The 21880-nt window shown below is 44.3% G+C and overlaps 1 pseudogene; it reads right to left on the reverse strand.

The window, feature by feature from the left end:
• Positions 1 to 20673: 20673 nt before the first annotated feature.
• Positions 20674 to 20791, reverse strand: LOC124623489 (annotated as a pseudogene).
• Positions 20792 to 21880: the final 1089 nt, after the last annotated feature.

Here is a 21880-nt window from a genome sequence, read left to right on the forward strand (position 1 = left end):
TACTCACAGTTACCAACTAATCAACAGCCTTGCCATTGAATAAGTAGTTGGCCATTTGGAACGAATTAGCAACACCCCGCAACTAGGGGAGTTAATACCAACAATCTTTAAATGTCTTGCTCCCCATTAAAAAAACAAACTTACAGTAATTAAATGAACAACAAATCAAACACACTACGCTCCACTGAAACTCTTCAGTGGAAGCCAAGCCCAAATGAAGATTCCATTAACTGACTAGCACTGAAGTCACACTAAAGCTCATCTCTGTGTTCCCAGATACACATGGGGCAAACTTATACAAGACTAGATTTTGAAGGGAGCACATCAGTAAAACCGGTAGTGGAGCTAACTCGTGCCACTGAAAATTAAGGTACTAGACCGGGGCACAAGGTGGTATACAATGAGGATGCCTTAGTGCTATACTGCGCTCCAAAATATTAATTCAAATGGCCAATTCAAAATTAAGTGCACATAAACCAGCATTAATTAACGAGGAGTGATACTAGGTCGCTCGAAGGGATGACAACACTTAATTGAAAAGACAAATGCCGGTAGCGGCAGTAACATCAAACACCTTCTCTGAGGACAGGCAACCCCAACTATTTAAATTTAAAAGAATTAGGCTCTCCCCAAAGGCAGTGTAAACGCGAAGGCCACACTTAAGAGGCCACCAAAATTGGTTAGAAAAGGTCTTATACATTTGCTCCTTTTCTTTAAAGAAAGACAAGGCTGCTTAACTTCTGCTGGCTTCTGCTGGACGTCCGGTATGGCTGGTGTAGGATACACCAGGCAGCAACCCAAGCTAGGCGGTCGCAAGGCACTGCGAGCAAACTCAGGAGAGCAGACAGGCAGGCAGCCAACACATATCCTCCATGCTGAACCGGCAGACCGCGTGCAACCAACTCCACGTATACGTGGTTGCTTCCACCTCGTACCCCTCGGCGTCTCAGCAGGTAGCCCGAGCAAACGTCAACTGCCACTCGCCCCGCGAATGCGGAAAACGACAAGGCAAGCAAAGATAAGAAACATCGAAGGATCGATAATGGACATCCAAGAGACTGGCGCGCCAGTTACGAGCGCCTTGGCTCAACCTCCCCCGCTCAAGCCTGACCAGCCGGCGCCCGGGAGAAAAGAAGACGCACTACTTCACGGGCTTCACCTGACTCACATGGACCCTAGACAACTTCCCGGTAACCACCTCCTTTTCTAGCAGATTGACCGGCCCTAAAACCTTAATGACAACATACGGTCCCAGGCAACGGTATACCAATTTTCCAGATCCAATCCCCCCGGGATTTCACCCCGCGAAAGTCCTCACAAATAACTTGTCGCCTATCTTAACCTGTACATATGTACATATTGACACACAAGAAACTTAAGTTTGTCTTTACAACAGAATATCCAGTCCTTCAATCCGGTGCACTGCATCTGGAGTTGCTAGCAGGAAGTCCTCTTCGGCGCCCTGATTGCTCGAATCCAGCGTTCACTGACAATGTGGTGAACAGTCTGGTATGGAGCCCCGCAGTCACAGGCTGGATCAGGAGATTCTTCCACTTAAAGAGAGCATCCCTGCATCGGCCATGGCCGGTACGGATTCTGTTGAGAGTAGTCCAGATCTTGCGTGGTAGGGCGAATCCACTTGGAAGTTTAGCACCTGAGAAGATGTTATGCAGGTGCACATCTGTCACTGTTTCCCACCGACCTTTCCATTCTTCAAGAGGTTTGAAATCCTTAGCAACCATGTCAGCATCATCGCACAGAGTTGGATTGCGTGATTTCAGTCTCTTACGATTTAAAAGTGACAGGTCGCTATGCACGGGTAGGTTAGAATCTTGCGGAATTCTCTCATAAGGGCAGTACATATTCCGGTTAACAGTGGAAGCCAATAAACTTGAGTAGATCTGATTGCGCCAGATATTATGCTCATTGTCGTATTCAGCTGGGTATCAACAAGCCTTGTATGATGACTGTTCATTCAGACAGGTGCACATTGCTCAGCACTTGAGTTCACCAAGCCCAGAGCTGAAGATCGCAGGGTGGTTGCTGAAGATCCCCAGGTAGTTCCGCATAGCTTATGGAGGATGTTGTTTCGAGTCCTCAACTTTTGAGTTAAGTTAAGAAGGTGTTGTTTGAATCATAGTGTACGATCCAGGATGACACCAAGATATTTCGGGTTCCAATTATGACGAAGAATTATGTCTCTGAAATGTACTTCCAGTTTTACGTTCACCAACCGATTATTTAGATGGAAGGAAGACACTTCTGTTTTACTGGGTTGGAGTCTCCAGATTTTGAAGTAATTTTCTAATGCACACAAGTCATTGGTGAGAATCTCTTCTGTTGTCTTCATTTCCTGGTGTTTTACGGCTAGAACCAGGTCATCTGCATAGCAGTATTTTCTGGCCGATGACCTGGCTCTAGACGCAAAGCCGTTGCTCACGCCCTTAGGTTTAACCTTAAAATACCCTACACGTGCCTCCTGTATGGTGCTAATTGAGCGTCAGTGGTTACAGGCAGCCAGACTATCCATAGGATCTTCTGGCAATGACATATCAACTAAATAGCAGAAACAGTTATTTTCAGAGCCCATTAACAAGAAACATTGGCAAAACATAATTTTTTAAGGGTTAAAAAAAAGGGGTCCAGCTGTATTACAGTCTTGTCCGTTATCACCATTTCATAACACTGTAATGTTGGTTATAAAAGTTACCAATAATTACATTTTTTCCAAATACTAGCATTAACTTGCGACACAATGTGGTGGGGGTGACAATTTGTGCAACAAATCTATGAACATGTTCCTCACATAGTACACTCTCTACTCACGTACTTTGTAACTTGCATCTGCAACAGTAAAATTGAGACCTGTTGATAAGTTTACCATATTTGTTTGGGTCCTACGCAGGACATGGTTTTGAAATTACTTAGAAGTCTTAACATGTAACTTTATTTAGTCAGTTGCACTTTTCGGTAGACATGAATTTTTTCAGAAATGGTATTCGTGTCTAGTAGTGTCGTATGGCAATGTAGCCTCTTTAGCTGCAGACTCCAGATCACTCTCATTCCAACTTTTGACTCTGAAAAACTTCTCACGTTTGGTAACGCAGTGTCATTAATGACACCCCTATGTTTGGCTGTTTTCATGTAATCTTCAGTATTACGCTCTCCTTTATGTGCAACAGAAAACTGTCAGTACATGGTGTTCAATAAACATGTTTATTATTAATGGCCTTGCACAATTTCAAAAATTTGTATTCGTGTTGCAGGTTCACGTTGAACTCACACGTTCTTTTGCCCATTTCTAAACAGTGAGACAAGAAACGAATAGAGAGGTAAAATAATCAAAACCGTGTGGCACAGTTACTTCACACCAGAAAACACATTTCTCACTCACTAATAGTGAGTAAAAAGTTGTGCCGGAGACGATAGCCACGCCTATCCAGGGACGTCAGCGCTTGCTCCACGGTCGGTTGGGAGACGTACGGCTTAAGCCTGGACATACGGAAATCCAACATATACTTCACATGTGCTGAAATGTATCATGAAACAGAATTCTCCAAGTTTTAAATAGCCCGCACTATTGATCAGATACTGCTTTGTAATTGGTTTCGCAACAAGAAACGAACTAATTGGCAGTACAGCAGAACAGTAACTTCGCAAAAGGTACTACATTCTTGTAGGATTTACTTCGTATAATAATAATGATGATAATAAGAATAACAATACTAGAATGAAATTTTCACTCTACAGTGGAGTGTGCGCTGATATGAAACTTCCTGGCAGATTAAAACTGTGTGCCGGACCGAGACTCGAACTCGGGACCTTTGCCTTTCACGGGCAAGTGCTCTACCGACTGAGCTATCCAATCACGACTCACGCCCCGTCCTCACAGCTTTAATTCCGCCAGTACCTCGTCTCTTACCCTCCAAACTTCACAGAAGCTCTCCTGCGAACCTTGCAGAACTAACACTCCTGGAAGAAAGGATATGCGGAGACATGGCTTAGCCACAGCCTGGGGGATGTTTCTAGAATGAAATTTTCACTCTACAGCGGAGTGTGCGCTGATATGAAACTTTCTGGCAAGGTTCGCAGGAGAGCTTCTCTGAAGCTTGGAAGGTAGGAGACGAGGTACTGGCGGAATTGAAGCTATGAGGACGGGGCCTGAGTTGTGCTTGGGTAGCTCAGTCGGTAGAGCACGTGCCCGCGAAAGGCAAAGGTCCCGAGTTCGAGTCTCGGTACGGAACACAGTTTTACTCTGCCAGGAAGTTTCAACAATAATAATGATTATTATTATTATTATTATCAGTAGTTGTAGTAGTGTTAGTAACACCAGCGGTCAGACACAAAACATTGGCAGCGAATAGTTTTCCAGTTTCTACCACTTCAAAAGTAAGGAGTCCAGCAATCAAGTGATTTAGCAACTGTATGCCCAAGTATTGTGCATACATTATAAGTTGGTCGATTTTAAATGCGAAGCAGGGTGTGGATAAAACAAATGTGGATAGGGAGTAACAAATGTCTATCCTCGGTGTGGATAGATTTCTTTGTTGAGAAGAAGATGTAACCAACACTCGTGACGCACCGAGTATTGCGTCATCATTCCGTGGAAAAAAGGCTTTTAGAAATAAACAGTACCTATTGGTCACTGATTCATTAGTTTGCTGTTTAGTAAGACGTCTACAAAATGTAAATATCATTTATCTTTCGCGTTTAAAAAAAAAGCGTTCAAAGAAAATAGTTTTTCACTGTGAAGATTAACTGGGGTAAGGGAGCGGAGGGGGTGGAGGGTTGGTGGGTACTAGGTGACATTTGATTACGCAGATTTCACTCAGTTGTAATGGTCTCCGAAAGACTGGGAAAGTTTGTTTTGTATTTTCGTCCGTCGACAAAAATTATGCAAAAAACACAACTGGGGGTTAAAAATACAGGGTGATTATAATCAAACTTCCATTATTTAAGCCAGTGCAGACAGAAACTATTTACCGTACTGGTGCCCATATTTACAAGTATGATGTTCAGACTGTGCGTTGCAGGATTTGCGTTGTTAGCAGTGTTAGTGTCATGACTTGCCGCTAGGCGCCGTTAGAGGTAGGGTGACGTAGCATCAGGGTGCCTTACAGTCGCAGATAGTCAGCATGGGTGTGGACAAGGTGAGCAGAGCTTATTCCTAAAGCTGCGTTATCAAAACAACAGCTATAGTGCTCCTTCGTTTCGCGAGTACCGATGCATTAAAAGAGTACGGGGGGATCCTCTTTTCGCCCCAGGGATGAAGGACATGATTCTGAAGTTCGAATTAACTGGCGATATGGGAATTGCTCCTAGGGGAGGGCAACGGCCAGTCGCGACACAAATTGTTGAAGAAGCTATGGTTGCCATGGCTGAGAATGCTGGATACATCTTTCTGTCTTCAAGCACGCGACAGCGTGGTAGAATCTTCCAAAAGCGCTGCGATCAGCTGACAAGGGGATGCCACGACGTTGGGATCAAGGATTTGCCTCAAACTTTGTACACCTTTAGTAGGCCGTTAAAACAACATAATGGCAAAGTAGTAAGGTGCACTATTCTGGTAATTCTGAGCAATTATGTGGCTTATGTATCTGTGAGTAGGTGCTGGACGTCAGAGTTCGTGGTCGTGATGTGGCCTCCGACACGGTAGCTCCGCGTGTTCGGTCAGAGGGTTAGCTGCCCTCTGTAATAGAAAAGCTGAGTGAAAGGATCATCGATGAACTTGAACAAGTGTCATAGGATGTTCGCCCTGGAGAAATGCAACGAACATTAGCGAACAAAACGAAATGAGATTATCAAAAAGGAAAAAACAGTGCTTAGCGTTCGAGCGTTGTAAGACGAACGTGTCTGAGGCGTCGGTTCGACTCTCGCTCAACCTTAATTTTTAATCGATACAATCGTAAGAAAGAGAATTTTTTCAAAATGTCAACGAGGTCTGTTTTCCCCCAGAAAATCTGAAAACTTCCTGGAAATGCAGGAACACTGCATTCATTCGATGTAGTAGATGCCGTTTCAACTTACATTTTCCGCGTATATAAGACAAATGCTATCCTGCAGCACGAGAATGTCGAAAGCACATCTGACGATTAATTGCACGTTCCTCTTGGTGGTCTGGCACATTGTGACTTACTATATTACTGAATTACTGTATTAAAATGGAGGGGATGCATTGGCATGCCTTCTCTTTAATGCCGCCATGGAGAAGGTGATGAGAAACGCAAACCTTCTGAATAGGGGAAAGATCTTTTATAAATCAGTGCAGATACTGGCCTACGCAGATGACATAGATATAATAACAAGAACCCAAAAAACAATGGAAGAGACATTTACAGCTCCTGAACAGGCCAGTAGGAACATGGGGTTAATTATTAATGAGCAAAAAACAAAATATATGGCAGCTGGAAAAGCACACAGAGAAAATATGCCAAATGCAATAACAATGGGCAATTATACATTTGAGAGTTGAACATTTCAAGTACATGGGCTCAACAGTTACACATCTAAATGATACCTCCTATGAAATTAAGCAGAGGTTAATACTAGCCAACAGAACCTATTTTGCCCTAACAAGACTTCTATCCTCAAGGCTCCCGACTCGTACCACGAAATTAACTATGTATAAATAACTTATACGACCAGTTCTTACACATGCCTCTGAAGCCTGGACATTAACAACTAAAGATATTGAAACACTGGATGCATTTGAAAGAAAGGTACTGAGACGAATTATCGGCCCAGTCTGTGAAAGAGGAAGAAGGAGGAGGAGATACAACCATGAGTTGTATGCCATATACAAGGACCAACCCATGAGAAGGATAGTGAAACCATCCAGACTGAGGTGGGCGGGACATGTGGCTCGCATGAATGATACACAAGCACCAAAAAGAATAGTACAAGGAAAGCCAGGAGGGCAGAGAGGACGTGGTCGACCAAGAGCCAGATGGGAAGATGGAGTAATCGAAGATCTTAGGAAGATGGGCTATAGAAACTGGAGAGTATTGGCAAAGGACCGAGAGAGATGGAAGGAAATCGTAGAAGAGGCCAAGGCTCATCATGAGCTGTAGAGCCAAGAAAGAAGAAGAAGTATTACTGAATAACGTCATTCGCATAATTATTTTCGAGGTTTCGCTTGGCCTTTCCAAGCCTGTAGCTCGTCTTTGAAAATTTAATTAAAATAGTAAATAGACAAACAACATATTAAATTCACTAGAAATTCATGAAAATGAATTCCTCTTAAATGTCATATAAATTAAATAATGTGACCAGAGATGAAAAAATAGAGATTAAAACATTTGTGTTTGCAGAATTCGAACCGTCGCCTCATCTCCGAACCTCTTGCTATGCGCGATGGCTAACCTCTTCACCACAATGAGTTGTTACAGCCAGCACGTTCGCACAGCTACATCAGTTACATGACAGACGCGTAAAACTTCTCTTGCGAATTTTCTAGGAATTGCCAGAGTAGTGCACCTTGTTACTTACACATTAACTTCTTTTAATGGCCCACTAAAAAAGGGCAAAGTTTCAAATAAATCCGTGGGCTCCCCTTGTGAGACATGGTATCTCTAGAGCGTTTCCAGGCTGTCGTGGATGCACACAGTTGTCATAAATCGTTCAAATGGCTCTGAGCACTTATGGGACTTAACATCTGAGGTCATGAGTCCCCTAGAGCTTAGAACTACTTTAACCTAACTAACCTAAGGACATCACACACATCCATGCCCGAGGCAGGATTCGAACCTGCGACCGTAGCAGTCGCGGGGTTCCGGACTGAAGCGCCTGGAACCGCACGGCCACCGCGGCCGGCACAGTTGTCATACTGAGCAACGTTTGTAGCCTGAAACGTAAACATGGTAAGCAATTAACAAATGTTACCCTCTCGTGTGCAAATTAAAATGTGTTTCTTTCAATGTTTTATTCAAATGGTTCAAATGGCTCTGAGAACTATGGGACTTAACTGCTGAGGTTGTCAGTCCCCTAGAACTTAGAACTACTTAAACTTAACTAACCTAAGGACAGCACACACATCCATGCCCGAGGCAGGATTCGAACCTGCGACCGTAGCGGTCTTGCGGTTCCAGACTGTAGCGCCTAGAACCGCTCGGCCACTCCGGCCGGCAATGTTTTATTCGTTATTTCTAGTCCGCATGCCCTTATAAATGTTTCCACAAAGTTTCATTGTCCTACCATCACTCGTTTTTCTTGGATCAAAATAGCCAGCTCCTTGAAAGGGAGTACTGATCGGTTTAGAGCACTGTGAATCATATAGGATAGGTCCCAAGCGGTCATGTGACGCTCCACCACTGCAGTAATCCTTGGCAGCGAAGTAGTGTGTATGTGCTAGTCGTTTGAATCGAATCAGCGCACTGGGATGGGTCACGTGCAGACGTGACATTGGAAGAAAGGTTCTGCCATTGTTCGCCTCTGTAACTGCGCTGTCAGCGCGGCGGATTGCTACCCAAAGGGGTTCGGGTTCAGTTCGTAGCTGGGTCGGAGATTTATGTTATGTTTCCTTACGTTCGGATCGTCGTAGCTGATACTCAACATGTCCATGACCGCACCGTGAGTAAAATTAGGCCCGATTTCCGATATATCAGTGCAGACTGTCCAGCATTTCTATAAGGGACGGTCTGACACTCGCAATCACGTAACACAGGGAAACAATAGCCGTCCTACGATACCTCCTACCGACAGGGACCAGAGACGAATGCTAATGCGTGGAACTTACGGAAAGCAGGAAAAGGTATGGACGGGGCCTAATCAGTTGGCGTTGGTTGCACAGTAAACACACACACTTTATTTAAGGAGATAATTATTTAAAAACAATCTTTTTTTAAAAAAAAACTGACTGCAACACAAGCTACATTGACGGCTGAAGGCCATATTAAGAAAGAATTCAAAATTACTTGTCGGCTGAAGGCCACAAGCAATACTTCAGAACAATTAGCGGCTGAAGGCCTGAAATACAAGTGAGGAAGACAATTACACGTTGAAAATACCAAAATAATTTTTAAAACAATAATTTAAAAAATTGACTGTAACACATGCTAAGAAGAATTAAAATTATTTGTCGGCTGAAGGCCACAAGCAATAGGAATAAATCAAACAAAATATTATTTTTAAACAATTGACACAATCAGTTGTTGTTGTTGTGGTCTTCAGTTCTGAGACTGGTTTGATGCAGCTCTCCATGCTACTCTATCCTGTGCAAGCTTTTTCATCTCCCAGTACCTACTGCAACCTACATCCTTCTGAATCTGATTAGTGTATTCATCTCTTGGTCTCCCTCTTCGATTTTTACCCTCCACGCTGCCCTCCAATACTAAATTGGTGATCCCTTGATGCCTCAGAACATGTCCTACCAACCGATCCCTTCTTCTGGTCAAGTTGTGCCACAAACTTCTCTTCTCCCCAATCCTATTCAATACTTCCTCATTAGTTATGTGATCTACCCATCTAATCTTCAGCATTCTTCTGTAGCACCACATTTCGAAAGCTTCTATTCTCTTCTTGTCCAAACTATTTATCGTCCATGTTTCACTTCCATACATGGCTACACTCCATACGAATACTTTCAGAAATGACTTCCTGACACTTAAATCTATACTGGATGTTAACAAATTTCTCTTCTTCAGAAACGCTTTCCTTGCCATTGCCAGCCTACATTTTATATCCTCTCTACTTCGACCATCATCAGTTATTTTGCTCCCCAAATAGCAAAACTCCTTTACTACTTTAAGTGCCTCATTTCCTAATCTAATTCCCTCAGCATCACCCGACTTAATTAGACTACATTCCATTATCCTTGTTTTGCTTTTGTTGATGTTCATCTTATATCCTCCTTTCAAGACACTGTCCATTCCATTCAACTGCTCTTCCAAGTCCTTTGGTGTCTCTGACAGAATTACAATGTCATCGGCGAACCTCAAAGTTTTTATTTCTTCTCCATGAATTTTAATACCTACTCCGAATTTTTCTTTTTTTCCTTTACTGCTTGCTCAATATACAGATTGAACAACATCGGGGAGAGGCTACAACCCTGTCTTACTCCCTTCCCAACCACTGCTTCCCTTTCATGTCCCTCGACTCTTATAACTGCCATCTGGTTTCTGTACAAATTGTAAATAGCCTTTCGCTCCCTGTATTTTACCCCTGCCACCTTTAGAATTTGAAAGAGAGTATTCCAGTCAACATTGTCAAAAGCTTTCTCTAAGTCTACAAATGCTAGAAACGTAGGTTTGCCTTTCCTTAATCTTTCTCCTAAGATAAGTCGTAAGGTCAGTATTGCCTCACGTGTTCCAGTGTTTCTACGGAATCCAAACTGATCTTCCCCGAGGTTGGCTTCTACTAGTTTTTCCATTCGTCTGTACAGAATTCGTGTTAGTATTTTGCAGCTGTGACTTATTAAGCTGATAGTTCGGTAATTTTCACATCTGTCAACACCTGCTTTCTTTGGGATTGGAATTATTATATTCTTCTTGAAGTCTGAGGGTATTTCGCCTGTTTCATACATCTTGCTCACCAGATGGTAGAGTTTTGTCAGGACTGGCTCTCCCACGGCCGTCAGTAGTTCCAATGGAATATTGTCTACTCTGGGGGCCTTGTTTCGACTCAGGTCTTTCAGTGCTCTGTCAAACTCTTCACGCAGTATCATATCTCCCATTTCATCTTCCTCTACATCCTCTTCCATTTCCATAATATTGTCCTCAAGTACATCGCCCTTGTATAGACCCTCTATATACTCCTTCCACCTTTCTGCTTTCCCTTCTTTGCTTAGAACTGGGTTTCCATCTGAGCTCTTGATATTCATACAAGTCGTTCTCTTATCTCCAAAGGTCTCTTTAATTTTCCTGTAGGCGGTATCTATCTTACCCCTAGTGAGATAAGTCTCTACATCCTTACATTTGTCCGCTAGCCATCCCTGCTTAGCCATTTTGCACTTCCTGTCGATCTCATTTTTGAGACGTTTGTATTCCTTTTTGCCTGTTTCACTTACTGCATTTTTATATTTTCTCCTTTCATCAATTAAATTCAATATTTCTTCTGTTACCCAAGGATTTCTACTAGCCCTCGTCTTTTTACCTACTTGATCCTCTGCTGCCTTCACTACTTCATCCCTCAAAGCTACCCATTCTTCTTCTACTGTATTTATTTCCCCCATTCCTGTCAATTGCTCCCTTATGCTCTCCCTGAATATCTGTACAACCTCTGGTTCTTTTAGTTTATCCAGGTCCCATCTCCTTAAATTCCCACCTTTTTGCAGTTTCTTCAGTTTTAATCTACAGGTCATAACCAATAGATTGTGGTCAGAGTCCACATCTGCCCCTGGAAATGTCTTACAATTTAAAACCTGGTTCCTAAATCTCTGTCTTACCATTATATAATCTATCTGATACCTTTTAGTATCTCCAGGGTTCTTCCATGTATACAACCTTCTTTCATGATTCTTAAACCAAGTGTTAGTTATGATTATGTTGTGCTCTGTGCAAAATTCGACCAGGCGGCTTCCTCTTTCATTTCTGTCCCCCAATCCACATTCACCTACTATGTTTCCTTCTCTCCCTTTCCCTACACTCGAATTCCAGTCACCCATGACTATTAAATTTTCGTCTCCCTTCACAGTCTGAATAATTTCTTTTATTTCATCATACATTTCTTCAATTTCTTCGTCATCTGCAGAGCTAGTTGGCATATAAACTTGTACTACTGTAGTAGGCGTGGGCTTCGTATCTATCTTGGCCACAATAATGCGTTCACTATGCTGTTTGTAGTAGCTTACCCGCATTCCTATTTTCCTATTCATTATTAAACCTACTCCTGCATTACCCCTATTTGATTTTGTGTTAATAACCCTGTAGTCACCTGACCAGAAGTCTTGTTCCTCCTGCCACCGAACTTCACTAATTCCCACTATATCTAACTTCAACCTATCCATTTCCCTTTTTAAATTTTCTAACCTACCTGCCCGATTAAGGGATCTGACATTCCACGCTCCGATCCGTAGAATGCCAGTTTTCTTTCTCCTGATAACGACATCCTCTTGAGTAGTCCCCGCCCGGAGATCCGAATGGGGGACTATTTTACCTCCGGAATATTTTACCCAAGAGGACGCCATCATCATGTAATCATACAGTAAAGATGCATGCCCTCGGGAAAAATTACGGCTGTAGTTTCCCCTTGCTTTCAGCCGTTCGCAGTACCAGCACAGCAAGGCCGTTTTGGATATTGTTACAAGGCCAGATCAGTCAATCATCCAGACTGTTGCCCTTGCAACTACTGAAAAGGCTGCTGCCCCTCTTCAGGAACCACACGTTTGTCTGGCCTCTCAACAGAGACCCCTCCGTTGTGGTTGCACCTACGGTACGGCTATCTGTATCGCTGAGGCACGCAAGCCTCCCCACCAACGGCAAGGTCCATGGTTCATGGGGGGGGGGGGGGGGACACAATCAGACAAAATAAAAAAGAGAGAGATCCACAGACAGTGCTCCAAGGATCGACCCGAGAAGGGTCCCTACAACAGCGTAAGCGGTGAGACAGGCAGTCAAGCGTAATGCTCACGCAACAGGATGGCAACTCAACTACGGACAGTTTAAACACCGACCAACCCTCTTACCAAATCCACCTCACATACGATAACCAGAACAACGATGGAATAATTCAGTCGAGGGCGAAGTGACAGCCAGCACTGCGTCTGCAGAATCCGGCTTTTAAAACATCGAAAAGCAGAAGGAACCACTCCACAAATGCAGTACGCAGACAGCTTTAAAATAACTGCTCATTCAAACACACTAGAGATACACATGGAAACAATTCCACCAACTACTGAAACAATGCTAAAACCAGTCACTGTGGAACAAAAAGCACGAACCACAAGTCGACACAAACACGGAGGGCCCAGAAGCGGTCGGAAGACCAAATACACGTCGTCCAATGAGACGACCAACCGAACGACCAACCAACGGTCGTCCCCGCTCAAGGGAAAGCTGCCAGTGTGAATCTTCGACTGACAGCTTATCGCCATGTGGTCACTTCCATGGACACACACACACACACACACACACACACACACACACACACACACACACACCAGTGAAGGCTGCACTACTCGAATATAATGATCGATTCAACTTAAACTCGCTGAATCCGGACCGCGACGTGTTCGTGCACTCTCGCGACCACGTCCTTCCACCGGGCAGTGCATGTATCGCCATCTGTCCCGGCGAGTACTGGCGCTGTGCGAACCTCACTGCTCCTCCGTCCTAAGCCAACTCAGCTCCGACACACGACGACCCGGAAATACTAGAAGTCACTCCAAGGATAGTACCACAGTACTCGCTATCGATAACGCCGCGCTACAGTCATGGACTGTGCGGCTGGTCCCGGCGGAGGTTCGAGTCCTCCCTCGGGCGTGGGTGTGTGTTTGTCCTTAGGATAATTTAGGTTAAGTAGTGTGTAAGCTTAGGGACTGATGACCTTAGCAGTTAAGTCCCATAAGATTTCACACACATTTGAACATTTTTGATAACGCCGCTGCTGTCACTCACGGACAGACAAAGCGAGCAAACGTCGTGGCGCCAGTGAACAGACTAAGAAAACGAGAGGTGACAAATCCCAACACACGTCGCCAACCTGACAACGGCACAAACACGAGCCGGAGCGCGGCTCAAATGTCACTCGTCGTTAATGACAGTCCGTTTCACAACCCCATAGAAATTTCTATTGGCCGTCAGTGTAGCTCTATATCAACCAGTTTTCGAGTGCGCTTTATGCATTCAACGGGTATTTGGAGTCGCCTGTCTCACAAAAAGCCGTAGCTCACGGCGGCACAGAAAGCTGCACGTCTTATATCTGCTAAACGGCATAGACACTGGAGAGAAGCTGGCTGCAGACTTGCAGTGTGGTCCTACGAGACGCGGTTTAACCTCTTTTCAGTTGATACGAGACGTCGAGTGCAGCGGCGGATCAAACAGGCGTTTAAGGCGCAGCGTACGGAGAGTGCAGTTGAAGACAGGGGACGTTCTGTCTTTTAGGGGGAGTTTCTCGTACTACTTGTCACATAACTGGTCGCTGCACGATCTTTGTTCTGTCTGAAAATATTTGTGTTTCCTCAACTGTGCTGGGAGAACAGACACTTGATGTGAATGTTGCAGCCAAGTTACAATATTTTTTCTGGTGTGTGACAGCACAGGCGAGTGATCCTCGTGCCTGTGAGGCCTGGCCGCTTTGGAACACAGGGCTCTTTCCTTTCCCTAAGCTTCTCAAGGGCCGCGAAATTCTAAGGACTCATCAGATGCCTGCGACCATTCTTGTTTGTCGGCAGGACAGAGCGTGCCCTTTGAAGTCAGGAAGTTCCGTTGGGTCCTGGAAGTGTACGCGAGCATGAAGAATCTGCTACCCATGCGACTCCGCCATTTTGCACAGCATTTTCGTATTTTGGGAGCTGCAGCAGCTATTCGTCTGTACTTTTGGTTTACCCAATGAGCGACGAGATAACAATCAGTGTACCAATCTGCAGACAGCTAAGGAATACACAATGAGCGCTCTTCAAGTATTTTAGCAGTTTTTACTCTGCGATTTGTACTGGAAAGAAAAATCCTGAGTTGTCAGGCTAGTATTCGTGATAGACTCTTCCATCGAGGATGAGGTATTTTGCGGCGAAGACAGTGGATCAGTCACAGTTGTTTATTTCAGTGAGTGCTTCCACTGCCTCGGCTGTCCCTTTGCAATACAGGTACTTCCACTTAGACTCAATGAGATGAATTTAGGGACTTCTCAGTGTGTAACGCCGGAAATGCATATCCTCCTATTTCCATCTATTGTACTATAAATTTTTTTCCTTATTTTGTTACCTGAAGATATGACATATCTGTGTCTTTATATATTGTAATTGTTTTACTATATATATGCATTTATGTCGATGTATAATTGGTTTGTTTTGTAAATACTATTTGTATTTTTACGCTGGGTGTTGCCTAGGGAAAACTATGCTATCGAACGATTACATCGATAGGTCGTGTGGAAAACCAAAGTGTTTAGGATCTTTGGTAGTGTTAACTCTGCCGCATGGAGCGCGGGCAGAGGGAGTCTGGCTGGAGTGGGCGGTGGAGCAGGTGTGCTGTGTGACGCTCCCGCGAGTTGCCGCGCTTTCAGGGTTTGGCAGTATATGATTGCGCTCGACTTGCTATGATAGTTTCTGACACGGTGTCGCGGACGGGAAGCATTAGCTGGCGCACATCAAGAGCCCGTTTCGCCTGGTGACCGTGTCGAGAAGAAGGCGCGCCAACATCCAGCTTCAGCAACAGCGACGGCCGACAATGAGTGACTCCTCGATCGACGACTTCAAACCTTCAATCAACCAACAAGGAAGACTGGAAGCACGCAAAGTTTTAGAACTGTATGGCAGACCTCAGCTGTTCAGTTTGCCTCACAAAATTACAGCAACGTAGCATGAACCTTTGTTGCTCGTTGTCCCAATTGCATTACCAAGCAGGGTCCCTTCCTTTTCCGGAATGAACCCGAGTGTCGTCGAAATTCAAACGCCAGCATTAAAGTAATATCATTCCATTTCACTGGTTTAATTTCAAAGTTCAGTTAAAGTATTCATAGCTGGCTACAATATTTAGATTACACAAGCACAAATTAAGAGGGCGAGTTTTGTTACCATATTTTAGCTTACCTGTGACTGCTGCTCAGCTTGGTACGTACTGAGTTTTACTATTGTTAATTGTTCAGAATCATTTAATTCAAGTTCAAAGTTAAACCTCTTATTTCTAAATTACGTAGATTCAAGTAGCTTTTGAAATGATTGTTGAGGTAGCTGAAGACTAACCTTATTTTATTGAATTTCGTAGTGCTTCAGAAACAGAGTTCACTAATAATTTAAGTCACTAAATTAACTTTCAATTTTCCGGTTTTATTAATTCTTTTGCTAAATTAAGTCAGAGTGTAGCGAAATTTATTACTTCTGACAAACATTCAGTTTTCACACAACACGTGTCAACCTTCGGTTGCCACGCTTTTAGTGCTAATTATATGTGCATTAATCTTTCATTTTAAGTTATTATAGTAGTTGTCCATATGACTGGCGACCGTAATTTTCCCCAAATCTCAAATATCTAATTAACGCCAATTAATTGTTAACGTAACGACCGCACATTTACTTCCTTTATTAATTTTACCCTTTTCTCAAAATTAATTTCCACCAATTTCATTTGCATTTTTCCTTTCAGTTAGATGTAACCCTTTCCTACCTCTTTACCGACAAATTAACTTCGGTGACGATTGCTTTTTCCCAAATTTCCATTAGGTGCACTCGGTTTAATTTTTCACTGTCATTGAGGTCGATAAGTGAGGGGGAGGTTACAAGTGGAAAGATTTGACTGTTATACTCTTTATGAAAGATTATTCAACGAGTAGAGGTGTCATTAATTTTTCATCTTGAAGACGTGAAATCGGTGGGTGATTTTTTTCCTTTTTTTGCTCAGTTCGTGAGAGTCACAGGCACATTGAACTACCGCTGTGGAACTCCAGAACGTCTCATTACAAAATAAAACCAATATAAAAAGAGAAAAATCCAGAAGGAAGATAATATTTGACATTGAAACCTTTCTTTCGTCCGTAACTCTCGGAGCTTCCGGGCGCCGCACAGCCGAGGCTTGAACCCACGCGCTCTTTTCGCCGTGCAGCGCGGGGGACAAATTCCACGACGTAAGGCTCCGTGGGTTTCAATGGAAACGTTTGTTGATGCGCCCGTATCAATTCATTGCTCGGCTACCCTATCAAATCGAATAATAAGGGTCGCCAGCCTCTCTTTGATCTGCGAGACATGGTTAAGCTTCTTACCATTCCAATACAGCAGTAACAGTAACAGTAGCCCCGTTTACTTGATGACTCTATACTATGGCCTAGGTTGCAGCGTACTTTTAGCTATGTTTCACGGTACCCTGCTGATTTTGTTTGATTCTCTTGATGACCAAATTTGGCTTTCTTACATTAGGATATGTTGTAGACAAATCTGAAGTTAGTCACCATGATCGAAATTTATAGTCTGAGGATAAGATTGTTTGTGATCATAGAATGGGATAAAAGAAAATTTCTCCGGTGTAAATAATGAAAGCCCTGCACCTTGAGAGGTTTCATGCCCTCTTTTGCACGTCGCCTCTCATTTCCATCGATTTTATTAATGTTTTATGTCATTGCACGGTGGTAACAGGCCGAATAAGGTTATTGTAATGAGAGTATTTGTACTGAGAGCTCAAAATACTTTTCACTTGATTATCATGCATGTTGTTTTACTTCCCTGGGTGGCCTGTGCGAGGAGAGCTCCGGAGGTCGCAGCACACTGCGTTTCCGGTTGGGGGCTGCACTTCTGTGAATACTGAGACAGTCGTACATCAATGGGCTTAAGTGCCTGGTGGAACGACTGACATCGGTCTAGTTTCGCCTATTGTATGCGGGGCGAAACTGTACCTATGAGACGTCTGAGTTCGCCACAGTTTATGTGTTTACCGTTCCAGCGCGTCTGGAACGAAGATTTCTGGCACCGACTGACTGCATTGTCCTTATGATTCTGAGAATACTTGTGGACCGTGCCCTGCTGGGCGCGACTGTTTGGCGCCGGATGGCCAGTGGCCTAGGCATTTTGTTTACGTAGCCAGTCAAACGGCAAGTTCAGTGCCCTCAGCTGAATAGCAGGGGCATGATTGTTCAACTTAAACTGAGGCTAGCTGACGTCATAAAGCCCTGCTCGAAACTGGAGGGAACGATCGCTATTGGCGCGAATGACATTCTGAGACAGTGTGGGGTAATTTTGGAATCAGCACTGAATGTTGATTTTCGGTTTTCGATGACAGTAGGGAGTTGAGCAATGTTGGCTGTGCTCTTGCGTTGCGCGGGTGCAGGGCATTCGTGATCTGATCTTCGTCGGAGTCGGACGGTCTTGCGACTTAGTCGCACTTTTTCGGTAAAACTTAGAACTGTCGGACAGCCTTCGAGGCCAAGGGGTTGAAACAGAGTTGCTGCACAGCAGAAGTCGGCACCTACATCATCAGAACGCTGCCTACCGACGATCTGCTACAAATTTAAAGATTTGTAAAGTATTTTGCGGCTTCAGCATTGTAGGACCTATCAATTTTATACTGAAGTCCTCAACAGCACGCGCGCTCGCTTTGCTCCAAGTCCACCTTTCCTCTTTCTCCATGTGGTCCTATTTGAGCTCTCACTTCTAATCCCGATACTGCAATATATTCAGGAGAGTAATATTTGATTCAATAGGACCTACAGTCATTATCTTCAGTTTATTGGATCACAGAGAGTAGTAGCACCTTGTTCTCGAGCCAACTCTTATTCTCGTAATAGTTCAGTATACCCTATCCTTTAACCTACTGTTTGTGTCGATAATCATGTGCCTTTATGTACTGATGTATAATAGATCTCATTGTAATATTTAATCCGCATGTTATTCCGTAGATATATGCAGAATCCCATTTCCTGTTTATTATGATAAAGTTCTCTTTTTTTCTCTGAGTAGATTGTGATGTTTGTTAAATTATTGAGCGTGCGCTCCTTATTTTACCAACTAGCAGCGTCCACCATCACTTCCTTTCGTTACCGTTGTGCGCATAATTAATTAGGTGGTAGGTAAGGAGGGGTCGAGTGCATGTCTCGTTCTCCTGCAAAATTCGTCAGAATTAAACAGGTACAATCTCTTCACCACCCGGCACCTCGCAACCTATCCTGCTGTCAGAAAGATTCCTATGCCGGGATGGTTCATTTGAAAGGATTCGGCCGACTTCCTTCCCCATCCTTCCCTAATTGGTTGGGACCGATGATCTCGGTGTTTGTTCCCATCCCCCAAAACAACCAACGAACCAACCAAAGTTTCAGTGGGCTGTAAAATGCACTCCACTAGCAGTTCACCCATCTCCTCCAACTGGCCAGTGGCGACTCTCAACGGTAATAACCACAGCAACGAAACGGGAGTACAGTTCACGGACCTTAGGCAAGGAGTCACACAAAAACACCACTCTGAAATTTGCACCGAAACAAATGAAATTTATTGGCATGATTTATCACTAACTAAATCCATCACTTTTATGTAACATCATCTTCAGCTGGCTAAGGCTCCGAGCTCTGCTCTGTAGCTCTCTTTTACCGAATAAGACCACGATCACTAATTCGCAACACTGGCAGAGAAAAACAGGAGCCTCGCGGAGTGGCCACGCTGTTAGAGACGCCATGTCACTGACTGCACCGCCACTCCCGTCGGGTTTCGAGTCCTCCCTCATGCATGGGTGAGTGTGTGTTGTTCTTAGCATAGGTTATTTTATGTAGTGTGTAAGGCTAGGGACCGATGACCCCAGCAGTTTGGTCCCATAGAAAATCGCACACATTTGACATCTGAAAAACGGGAAAGTCGCTAAGTAGAACTCCAAGCCCGGGCACGGGAACGGAGTTAGGATTCTGTCAGACTTGCGTACTGCATTGGTTGATCACCAGGGATGTCCTACTCCCCAAATTCACTATGAAAAAAACCACCTTCGCCCCAGAGGACACACGACTTCCACACCCCGCAAGTGCTGTTCGCGGATCCTGAATTTCGTGAGCTCCAAACTGCTCCGTTTTACATTCGGACCTTGTGACCAATCCGGAACAGGAGCAGAAAGTAAGCATTTTCAATGAACATTTGCTGTTTCTGTTTGATAAAGACTTCGGCAGGACTTTTGGAATTTGTTCTGCGACAGACGTTAGAAACACTGGCTCTGATGGGAAAATCTGCTGACGTTGTCTTCAGTACAAATACTGCTTTGATGCAGCTCTCCATGCCCTCTATCCTACACAAACATCTTCATCTCCTAATAAACACTGCAACTTACATCCTTAGTACTGATCCCTTGATCTCTCAGAATGTGTGCTATCAACCGAGGTCTTCTTTTAGTCAAGGTGTGCCACAAATTTCTTTTGTCCTCAATTCTACGCAATAGCTCCTCATTGGTTGCATGTTCTGCCCATCCAATCCTCAGCATTCTTCTGTAAAATCACATTTCTTAGGGTTCTACTCTCTTCTTGCCTGAATTGTGTATCGTCCACGTTTCATTTCCACACAAGGCTATGCTCCATCGAAGTATCTTCAGGAAAGACTTCCCAACTCTCCAGTCTACATTTTTAGTTAACAAATTCCTCACCGGCCAGAGTGGCCGAGCGGTTCTAGGCGCTACAGTCTGGAACCGTTCTACCGCTACGGTCTCAGGTTCGAATCCTGCCTCGGGCATGGATGTGTGTGATGTCCTTAGGTTAGTTAGGTTTAAGTAGTTCTAAGTTCTAGGGGACTGATGACCTCAGAAGTTAAGTCCCATAGTGCTCAGAGCCATTTGAACCATTTTTGAACAAATTCCTCATCTTGACGATTTTCTTGCGATTGGCTGTTTACATTTTGTATACTCTCTATAGAACACAAAGGACTCCGTCTTCAGGCCACAAGTGGCCCAAGTGGCCCATCGGGACCATCTAACCGCAATGTCATCCTTATCTGAGGAAGCGGATAGGAGGGGCGTGTGGTCAGCACACCGCTCTCCTGGTCGTTAAGATGGTTTTCTTTGACCGGAGCCGCTACTATTCGGTCGAGGAGCTCCTCAATTGGCATCACGAGGCTGAGTACACCCCGAAAAATGGCAACAGAGCATGGTGGCCCGGATGGTCACCCAACCAAGTGCCGGCCACGCCCGACAGCGCTTAACTTCGGTGATCTGACGGGAACCGGTGTATTCACTGCGGTAAGGCCGTTGCCCTATTCTCTCTAACTCGGTCGTCATCACTTATCGTACTAACCGTACGCCAGCCATGTACGAACCGTCCACAACCCATTTACCGAGCGAGGTGGCGCAGTGGTTAGCACACTTGACTCGCATTCGGGAGGACGACGTTCAATCCCGTCTCCGGCCATCCTGATTTAGGTTTTCCTTGATTTCCCTAAATCACTTCAGGCAAATGCCGGGATGGTTCCTTTGAAAGGGCACGGCCGATTTCCTTCCCCATCCTTCCCTTACCCGCTTGCGCTCCGTCTCTAATGACCTCGTTGTCGACGGGACGTTAAACACTAATCTCCTCCTCCTCCAACCCATTTAGGAGGATTAGGGAAAGACCAGCCCTTCAGATCCAGGCTGAAGAAAACCTCCTTCCCCCAGAACCCGAACTTATCGTAGACAGTAGCCAAAGGGAAAGCACCTAGGCAAAGCCAAGAAATGAGATGCTACACCATGACTTGGACCTTCTCACTCAAATTATCTTGGACGTGAAACAAGGGGTTTAGTTCAAGATTCTCGTTGAGCACGACTTGCCCTTTCTTCAACATCTTCATTTTAAGTATGATGGGTGCTCTTCTGTCCTCCAAGACAGCAGCAGTCACGTCCACAGGGCTGCATTCATACTTTTCTACGTTGACTGACTGTTCCATCGGTTCATGGTAGAATATTTTATACATTCTTAATGTAACAGACACGGGACTGGTGTAACATTCTACAATATTTATCATTTTATTTTACAAAAAGGTTTTTGGCTGTTAACGCACTTCGACTGCACCGCTGAATTTCCACCGCTGAGTTTCCCGAAGTTAAAGAAAAGAAAACTCTGGGACTACTTAGAACAGCGGATGAAGTGTGACAATTGATATCGCCATGATATGGTAGCTATTCGGGGCCTGATCACCAATGAGAGACTTCAAGTGGATACAGCATACCTGAAGGAACTTGTGAATTCCGTTCCTCGCCGAACTGAGGGTATTTTGAAATCTACAGGCAGCGCTACGCGGTTGCATGGGGATGTCTTAATTTATTGTCCAGGCTTTGTAAGAAGAATCATAGAAATAGTGGAATAGAAT

Source organism: Schistocerca americana, chromosome 7 (genome assembly GCF_021461395.2).
Source record: "Schistocerca americana isolate TAMUIC-IGC-003095 chromosome 7, iqSchAmer2.1, whole genome shotgun sequence".
NCBI lineage: Eukaryota > Metazoa > Arthropoda > Insecta > Orthoptera > Acrididae > Schistocerca > Schistocerca americana.